Raw genomic sequence first — 10,512 nt, 5'->3', positions numbered from 1 at the left:
ATGCTCTTTCCCTGGCGGTGGCCCGTCCTTCACAAGCTTCTCAGCATCCAGCTTGCCCAAGTGCACCTTAGCACGGGCAAGGGCCCTACGGGCACCTTCAATGCAAACGGAGCGCTTGATGACTTCGAGCCTTGGACAGGCCTCCACCAGCCGCCGCACCAGCCCGAAATAGCTCCCAGGCAGAGCCTCTCCAGGCCACAGCCGAACTACAAGGCCCTTCATGGCCTGTTCGGCCGCCTTGTGGAGCTCGACCAGTTGCTTCAGCTGGTCGCTCAGGGGCACGGGGTGTCCGGCCTCAGCATACTGAGACCAGAACACCTTCTCTGTCGAGCTGCCCTCCTCGGCTCGATAGAATGCGGCGGCATCGGACACACTCCGGGGAAGATCTGCGAACGCTCCTGGAGAGCTCCGGATTCGGGTAAGTAACAAGTAACTCACGCTTATGTGTTTGCTTTGCATAAATAATGCCATACCCGCCGCTATCTTCTTCACCTCATCCAACTCCTGGAGGGTCTTCTGGGATTCGGCCTTGGCAGACTTGGCATTTTCAATAGCCGCCGCGAGCTCGGACGCTCGCGTCTTTGAGTCAAGCTCCAAACTCTCATGTTTTTTCATGAGAACCTGGAGCTCTTGCTACACCTTGCCAACCTGGGCCTCGTACTTCTCCCGCTCGGTGCGCTCCTTGGCCGCCCTCTTCTCGGCCTCGACCAGCGCTTGCTTAAGGGTCACTGCCTCAGACGTGGCCCCTACAATAGCCACGATAATCCTGTCATTTTTTGCAATTGCACCTTTTTATATATATTTAAACAAGGTATTTCTTACCTTCATTGTCCTCGAGCTGCTTCTTGGCACGCCCGAGCTCTTGCTCGGACCGCTCGAGGTTCTGCTTTAGCGTGTCCACTTCTGCAGTCAGTGCGGCGGACGCAAGTAGAGAAGCCTGCATACGCATATTGACTCCTTTTTGTTAGACTCCTGCGAATTTTATTTGATCCTCTATTCGAGTTTTCTTCCCGAACGCCAAACAGAGCATCAGGGGCTGCTGTCTATGCGGTAATATTATTTACACATTCTTTACTTACCTCAAAGCCTGTTAAAAGGCTAGTACAAGCTTCAGTCAGTCCGCTCTTGGTGGACTGAACCTTCTGGACCACCACACTCATAATGGTGCGGTGCTCCTCGTCGATGGAGGCGCCTTGGAGCGCCTCCAACAGATTGTCCGGCGCCTCCGGTTGGACGGGAGTCATTGGCACGGTGGGCTTGCTCCTCTTGGAAGGAGGTCCCCCGCCGGACTCTGGAACCTTTGAAGGTTCCGGAGCGGTGTCCGTCCTAGAGCTAGACTTGGAACCCTGGGGGTTTCATCCCCTCTACTCCTGGAGTCCGGGAGGTCGCCTTGCGGCGCCTCCAGGACCACCTCCTGTCGGCTTGGAACCTATTGGGACAACACTTCGGTGTCGTCCGTAGGGCGGGGGGGGGGAAGCCGTCGGAAGCGAGTTCACATCCGACGAGTCCAGTGAGCCGCTCGACGACGCGTCGAGCCGGTCTTTGGGTGGGCTGCATAAACATATTCGACATAAGGGAAAGCTGTGCAATAAACGAATACTATGAATTACTCTGGCATCCGGATACTTACGATTTAGCCAGGGGCTTGGCCCTGGGCGGCCACTCCTCTCTGCCGTCGTCGGCGTCGGTGGAGTAGCCCGGAGGAAGGGTTTTCCCCTTCTTGGACCCTTCGGCCTCCCCAGCTGGGGCAGCCTTCCTTTTCTTCTCTCCTCCCGCTGGAGGGGGAGAGGTCTCTTCTTCTTCCTCCTCGTCTTCACGGGAGGAATGCGCCTTGGAACCGTCGGATGATGGATCCGACACCTCCTGGCATCGGGCACTCTTTCGAGTCCCCGTGGCCTTTTTCGCGGCCTTCTTCTCCGGCACCACATAGGGTGCCGGAACCAGCAGCTTCGCCAAGCGAGCGTCCGTTGGGCCTTCGGGCAAAGGAGCCGGACAGTTGATCTGTTCGGACGTCTCCTGCCAATCCTGTCAAAGGTAAGGGAGCTTAGATCCCGCATGGAGTCAAACTATGAAAAACTGATACCCTGTAAAAGGAAAAAACAGCTTACCGCATGAGCGTGACGCTGTGTACTAAATCCGCGATCCTCGGTATCGGATGCGGGGGCCTCGGCGCCCTTGAAAAGCACCTTCCAGGCATCTTCGTACATCATGTCGAAGAGCCTGCTCAGAGTTCGGTGCTGCGCCGGGTCGAACTCCCATAGGTTGAAAGCCCGTTGTTGACACGGGAGGATCAGGCGGATGAGCATAACCTGGACTACGTTGACAAGTTTGAGCTTCTTGTCCAGCAGGGTTTGGACGCATGTTTGGAGTCCGGTCAGCTCTCCTTTTTTACCCCACGACAGGCCCGTCTCCTTCCAGGAGGTGAGCCGCGTAGGGGTCCGGATCGAAACTCGGGGGCTGCGACCCATTCGGGGTCGCGCGGCTCGGTGATGTAAAACCACCCCGATTGCCACCCCTTCAGGGTCTCCACAAAGGAGCCCTCGAGCCATAAGACGTTGGGCATCTTGCCCACATGGCGCCTCCGCACTCCGCCTGGTTGCCGTGCACCACCTTCGGCTTGACATTGAAAGTCTTGAGCCATAGGCCGAAGTGGGGGCGGATGCGGAGGAAAGCCTCGCACACGACGATAAACGCTGAGATGTTGAGGACAAAGTTCGGGGCCAGATCGTGGAAATCCAGGCCGTAGTAGAACATGAGCCCCCGGACAAAAGGGTGAAGAGGGAAGCCCAGTCCGTGAAGGAAATGGGGGAGGAACACCACCCTCTCATGGGGCCTAGGGGTGGGGATGAGCTGCCCCTTTTCGGGAAGCCGGTACGTGATGTCATTAGACAAGTATCCGACCTTCCTCAGTTTTTTGATGTGTCCCTCCGTGACGGAGGAGACCATCCACTTGCCTCCCGCTCCGGACATGGCTGGAGAAGGTTGAGGTGGGGAGTGCGGACTTGGGCGCTGGAGCTCGAGTGCGCGAGAATGGATAAGCAAGGGAGGAAGAAGGCGTAGGTGAAAAGGTGGATCCTTATCCTCTTATATGGGTGGACGCAACTACGTGTCCCCACCAGCCTGGTAAAACTCGCTTATCTCCAAGCACCGTAATCAATGGCGTGGTTGGGTTACCCACGCCCGTATTGATGAGAATCCCGGAATAAGGGGACACGATCTCTGATTTAACAAGACGTGCCAAGGAAACCGCCTCGCATGATGCGCTGAGGTGGGATAATGAAACGACTCGGATGAAGGCTTGGCTGTGGTGTGTCACACTACGGAATACGTCAGCAAATTAGATTTGTGTAAACATTATTCTCTCTATGGCAATATGTGGAAACTTATTGTGCAGAGCCGGACACTATCTTTGTGTTCAAGATCTTCTATGAAGTACTTGGAGGAGGAACCCGCCTTGCAATGCCGAAGACAATCTGCGCGCCGGACTCGTCGTCATTGAAGCCTGGTTCAGGGGCTACTGAGGGAGTCCTGGATTAGGGGGTGTTTGGATAGCCAGACTATACCTTCAGCCGGACTCCTGGACTATAGAGATACAAGATTGAAGACTTCGTCCCGTGTCCGGAAGGGACTTTCCTTGGCGTGGAAGGCAAGCTTGGCGATACGGATATGTAGATCTCCTACCATTGTAACCGACTTTGTGTAACCCTAACCCTCTCCAGTGTCTATATAAACCGGAGGGTTTTAGTCCATAGGACAACATACAGAACAACAATCATACCATAGGCTAGCTTCTAGGGTTTAGCCTCTCTGATCTCGTGGTAGATCTACTCTTGTACTACCCATATTATCAATATTAATCAAGCAGGACGTAGGGTTTTACCTCCATCGAGAGGGCCCGAACCTGGGTAAAATTTCATGTCCCTTGCCTCCTGTTACCATCCGGCCTAGACGCACAGTTCGGGACCCCCTACCCGAGATCCGCCGGTTTTGACACCGACAGTCATCATCTTCTATTGTACGTATCTGATCTTGAATGTCTTCACAAAGATCTGCATGCCACCACGGGGATATCTCCCGAATCCTTGCCCCATGGGGGTAGTGGACTCAAGGGTGATTTGCTCCGTAGGCGTGGGGCGAGTTGCCACGGCAAGGGTCTTGCCGGGGTTGCCAAAGCTATCTCCCGGCAAGGATCTTGCCGGGGGAGTCCGCTTCGTCCCTTTTGCTCTTCGTGGTCTTGGCCTTGGCGTCGTCCTAGTTCCCTTGAGCTTCGGTCTTTCCCTGGCTCACCTCCCTTGCCTTGCTTGGTGTGGTGGCGCCCGTGGCTCAAACTGCCCGTGCACAGTTATAGGGGTACAAAAAAGTGTACCCCTCTTTCTGTACACCGACAATATCTCCTCCTTTGTAACCGACCTTGTGTAACCCTAACCCTCTCCGGTGTCTATATAAACCGAAGGGTTTTAGTCCGTAGGACAACAACCACAACATACAATCATACCATAGGCTAACTTCTAGGGTTTAGCCTCTCCGATCTCGTGGTAGATCTACTCTTGTACTACCCATATCATCAATATTAATCAAGCAGGACGTAGGTTTTACCTCCATCAAGAGGGTCCGAACCTGGGTAAAACATTGTGTCCCCTGCCTCCTGTTACCATCCGGCCTAGACGCACAGTTTGGGACCCCCTACCCGAGATCCGCCGGTTTTGACACCGACATTGGTGCTTTCATTGAGAGTTCCTCTGTGTCGTCGCCGTTAGGCTTGATGGCTCCTACTATCATCGATAGCGATGCGGTCCAGGTGAGACTTTTCTCCCCGGACAGATCTTCGTATTCGGCGGCTTTGCACTACGGGCTAATTCGCTTGGCCATCTGGAGCAGATTGAAAGCTACGCCCCTGACCGTCAGGTCAGATTTGGAAGTTTGAACTACACGGCCGACATCCGCGGAGACTTGATCTTCGATGGATTCGAGACACAGCCGGGCGCGCCGCACTGTCATGATGGGTATGACCTAGCTCTGCCACCGAACAGTACCCCAGAGGCCGTGCCCGCATCAGCTCCGACCCTTAGCTCAGAGCCAACTGCGCCAATCGAGAACGGGTGGTTAGACACCTCCTCAGGGGCTGCAGTCTCAACGGTGATCGAGCCGAACACCAGCCTAATCCTCTGCGCAGCCCATGACCCCAAGGTGCCGGACTCTTTTTCTGACTCCGAACCGCCCGCGCCCCTGCCAATCGAATCCGATTGGGCGCCGATCATGGAATTCACCACCGCGGATATCTTTCAGCACTCGCCCTTCGGCGACATTCTGAATTCACTAAGGTCTCTCTCTTTGTCAGGAGAGCCCTAGCCGGATTATGGCCAACGGGATTGGGATGCGGACGATAAAGAAATTCGACGCCCACCCACCACCCACTTAATAGCCACGGTCGATGACTCAACCGACATGCTCGACTTCGACTCTGAATACATCGACGGTATGGACGACGATGCGGGAGGCGAAGAGGAACCACCGCCCACAGGGCGCTGGACGTCCACCTCCTCATATGACGTATACATGGTGGACACACCAAAAGAAGACAACGACGAGGAACGGAAGGACGCAACAAAGGCTTGTTCCCTCGAGAAGCAGTCAAAGCGGCGGCGCAAGCGCCGCCCCAAATCCTGCCTCGGCAGAAATAACGATCATACAGACCCAGCGTTGGAGCAGGGCGAACCACCGCCGGACCACGGCAATACGGAGAATCAAACCGAACAAACCAATTCTGTCAAAGATGATAGTCCGGATGACATAACGCCGGACAAGCACCCGGAGCAGCAGAATGCCCGCCAAAGGCTTGTTGCCACCGCGAGGAGTCTGAAAAAGTAGAAGCAAAGGCTCAAGGCTGCGCAAGACACACTCCAAATCAGATGGAGTAAAGTACTCAACACACCAGCAAAGTACGGCGGCAATCGCCCCACCAAGAGCTACCCAAAGCGGAAGTTGCTACCTGAATTCGATGAGGAGGCCTCAGACCCCCCACAACCAAAAATTAAAATAGCCATCTGGCCGGATAGACGACCTCACGGCCAACATAAAGCGACAAGCAACGCCGCACATAAGCCAATACGCGGTCTACGCGAGGGCTCGCATCAAAAGGAGGGCGAAACCAGATCCATCTATGGACCACGCAAGCGTGCTCCAGCATACGATGCAACACGACAAACATCCGAACAATGTGGTACACCCAGATATAGGGGTGCCGCACACCCCCTATGTTTCACCGATGAGGTGCTGGACCATTAATTTCCAAAGGGATTCAAACCCGTAAACATAGAGGCATACGATGGAACAACAGACCCTGGGGTCTGGATTGAGGACTATATCCTCCATATCCACATGGCTGGGGGAGATGATCTCCACGCCATTAAGTATTTACCCCTCAAACTCAAAGGGCCAACTCGGCACTGGCTTAAGAGCCTCCCCGAAAGCTCCATTGGAAGTTGGGAAGAGCTCGAAGACGCCTTTCGGGCAAATTTTCAAGGGACTTATGTCCGACCTCGGACGCGGATGATTTGAGTCATATAACTCAACAGCCCGGAGAGTCAGCCCGAAAGCTTTGGAACAGGTTTCTTACTAAAAAGAACCAAATTGTTGACTGTCCTGACGCCGAAGCCTTGGCAGCTTTTAAGCATAGCGTCTGTGACGAATGGCTTGCCAGACACCTTGGCCAAGAAAAGCTGAGAACAATGGCAACATTAACAAGCCTCATGACCCGCTTTTGCGCGGGTGAGGATAGCTGGCTAGCCAGATGCAGCACCAGCGACCCCAGTACATCCGAAGTTAGAGATGGAAATGGGAAATCACGGCGCAACAGCAATAACAAACGTCGGAATAAAGAAGACAACACGAAGAGCACGGTAGCAAACACCGAATTCAAAAGCTCTCGGCCAGGTCAGCAAAAGCCGCCCTCTAAAGCCGCCAGAGACGAACTGTCCAGCCTAAACAAAATTCTGGACCAAATATGTCAGATCCATAGCACCCCTGGTAAACCCGCTAATCATACCCACAGAGAATGTTGGGTCTTCAAGCAGTCCGGCAAGCTCAACGTCGTACACAAGGGGGAGGATACACCAAGCGAAGACGAGGATGAGCCTCTCAAGCAAGACACTGGGGAACAAAAGAAATTTCCACCAGAAGTCAAAATAGTAAACATGTTACACGTGATCAAGGGAAGAAACAAAACGGCACTCCCAGAAAAATATGCCCAAGGGCCTATCACCGCGGAGTCCTGCCACTGGTCGTCTCAACCGATCACTTTCGACCATCGCGATTACTCAGCAAGTATCCAGCGTGCAGGATGGGCTGCCCTGGTATTAGACCCAAAAATTGACGGATACCACTTCACACGAGTCTTGATGGACGGTGGCAGCAATCTAAACCTGATATACCAGGATACAATCCGCGAAATGGGGATAGACCCAGCGAAAATTTGCCATAGCAATACTACCTTTAAAGGAGTAATGCCAGGCCCAGGGGCTCATTGCACGGGCTCCCTGCTACTAAAGGTTATATTCGGCTTCCCCGATAACTTCCGTAGCAAACATTTAACCTTCCACATCGCTCCGTTCCAAAGTGGCTATCAAGAACTACTTGGACGTGAAGCTTTTGCTCGCTTTAATGCAATACCATATTACGCTTCCCTGGCGCTCAAGATGCCCGGTCTACGCGGCATCATTACAATGAACGGAAGTATTAAGCGATCTTTGCGCGCCGAAGAGAGTGCGGCTGCCTTGGCAGCCGCACACTAAAAACGGCTTCACCAACTAAAGCATTTAACAGGTCGTAAAGACCACAGACACGGTTAGACGAGTCCGGCGCAGCTATATGTAATTCATACCGGTCACACCCCTATTACAATTACAAGGGGCTCAATGCACGCAGACAAGTGGCAATTTTTACTCATCTTGAATTATACATGGCTTCTTTAAAAACTATCTCTTTGCACGACAACTTTTTCACCTAAAATCCTCTCTTTTACAGATGACCATCGTGCTACACCCGTCCAGGATACAGCACAACGGAGACACAGGCGCAGACGTGCAGCAGGGACCCGTTCCAAGGATTCTTTTTAGATTAAGACCCTGTGTAAACCTTTTTTACTGTCTCTTGTTGATACACATCCACCGAATTCTTAGCACAATTGAGAAGGATGCTGACGTCTTGGCATGTGGCCACGTCAGAACAATGCACGTACCTGGACACAAGGGGCTTCTTACAAAGGGCACTATTTAGGCCCGGTTTATACCATAAAGACCGAATACCTTAGGGAGTGTTCGGCGTCGCGAGTTTGGCCTTATATGCATCAGCTCCGAATCATTATCTTTGGTCAAATGTTGGGTTTGCCCGGCTCCTATGTTTTGGTGCCTTACGTTCCGCTTTATCGGCTAAGGTAGCACTAGGAGAACTACTGCGATTGTGCCCTAGTTCATCCGGACGAGCACCTCAGTAGAGAAAGCCGAAAACTGACTGTCATGATATAGCGTGAGACTAGTCAACCACTCGATGACCTATCGGAATGTTAGAATTCCTCCGCCTTAACGAAGGGCCGTTTTCCGGCCAGGCATGTATGCACCCCGAGATCGCGAGAGTGCGGAGCCACTAGGGGCTATCTAGTAGCCCCACTGTCAAACTCCTATGGCTAAGTGAAAGTGTTAAAGCATTATAGTCTGGTTGCCTCGTTCGCTACGCTATCACCTCCTTAATAGGACCAAGACGTTGGGTTAAGTGTGAACACGCGTTTTTCGCGAGCACCTCCGCATTATATGCATGGGGGTTGAAGCCGACACCTGCAATCTTTCAGGTTATACACATGTATACATAAACGGCCGCACATGAGGCATCATATTACTTTCAGGCAAAAGTATAAACATAGCCTTATAAAATTTCATAAAAGCATTGTGTTTACAATGAGAATACATATCACTCAAACATAATATTCTTCGAGCACTGGGCCTCTATCAAACGAGCACCCTCGAGAACCTCCTCGAAATAGTGCTCGGCAGCCACTCGGCCTATGGCCGAACCCTGCGCCGCAACAGTGGTAGCGTCCATCTCCGCCCAGTATGCTTTAACACGGGCAAGGGCCATCCGCGAGCCTTCTATGCACGCCGACCTCTTCATCGCATTAATGCACGGCACCACACCAAGGAACTGCTGCACTAAGCTGAAATAGTTGTTCGGCTTTGGCTTTTCCGGCCATAGCTGATCCACAACAGACCTCATGGCGAGTCCGGACAACCTATTCAGTTCGGCCCATTCGGCTAGCTGGTCAGTCAATGAAAGCGGACGCTCTGGAACATTGAATTACGACCAGAACAGCTTGTCCACTTCACGATCTGTTTGACCTTGGAAGTACTTGGCCGCATCGGCAGCGCTCGCTGCCAAATCCATATACGCATCTGCCGAACTCCACAGCCGATCCAGAGGGGCATACCGTGGATCTCCGAACTTCCTCTGTAACATGAAAGGCTTCCCAGCCGCAATATCCCCGGCTTCCCGTAACTCCTCCTTCTTCACTCTCATAGCAGAACGGGTGTCTTTGTCCGTCATCGTGGCCTTCTCAAGGTCTGTTGTCTTCGCTCGGTTTTCTTTTTCAAGGACACGGCAACGGTCGGCAGTGTCTTTTAATAATACAGCCATCTTGGCCATCTTCTCTTGGCTCTCACAATGTGCGGCCTTCTCGGCTTTCAACTCTTCGGCCGCCTTCAAAGCAGCCGCATTACTAATCCTCGTTTGTTCCTTGGCTCGGGCAAGGTCTGCCCGCAAGGTTTCCACGGTGGCAGCACCATATGCAGTCACAACATATTAAAGATACTGGCATCATGCTGCTCTTACTATGTGGTGTTCACCAAATAATAACACTTACCCTGTGCCTCGTCAAGCCTCTTGTTAACAAGCTCGATGTCGGCGTCTGTCGCATCCAGTTGCCGTTTTAATTCGGCAAACTCACTAGTCCGGCTAGCCACCGGAGCTTCCACCACCTGCACATAGGGGCAGTCTGGTTATTGCCTGGGACTACGATCCTCTGTTCGCCGCCATTCTCGATGACAACCAGAGTCTCAGGGGCTACTATCTACACAGGGCACACCTAACATGTGCAGTACTATCACATATTATCTCATGTACCTCAAAACCTGTCAGTAGACTCATAAAGGCTTCATGTAATCCGCTTTCGGCGGACGAAATTCTCTCCATCACCATACCCATCAGCGTACGGTGTTCTTCTGAGATGGCCGCTCGCCCCACCAGCTCCCTCAGAACGTCCGACCGCATACCAGACGGTGCCAGACTATTTTGTTTGCTCTCTTCAGGAGCCGGACGCTGGGGACTTCGGGGGTCTATGGGATTATCTTCTGGCCTCACCGGATCCGGAGAGGCCCTCCGTGACGACACTTCGGGGTCGCCCACTTCTTGAGCGGAGGAGTCCGGGGGAGGCGTTTCGCTCTCCATCATCTCTGGAAGAAGATCCCC

Source organism: Triticum urartu, chromosome 7A (genome assembly GCF_056163025.1).
Source record: "Triticum urartu cultivar PI428250 chromosome 7A, HENAU_Tu73, whole genome shotgun sequence".
NCBI lineage: Eukaryota > Viridiplantae > Streptophyta > Magnoliopsida > Poales > Poaceae > Triticum > Triticum urartu.
Note: the sequence above shows the minus strand (reverse complement) of the source record.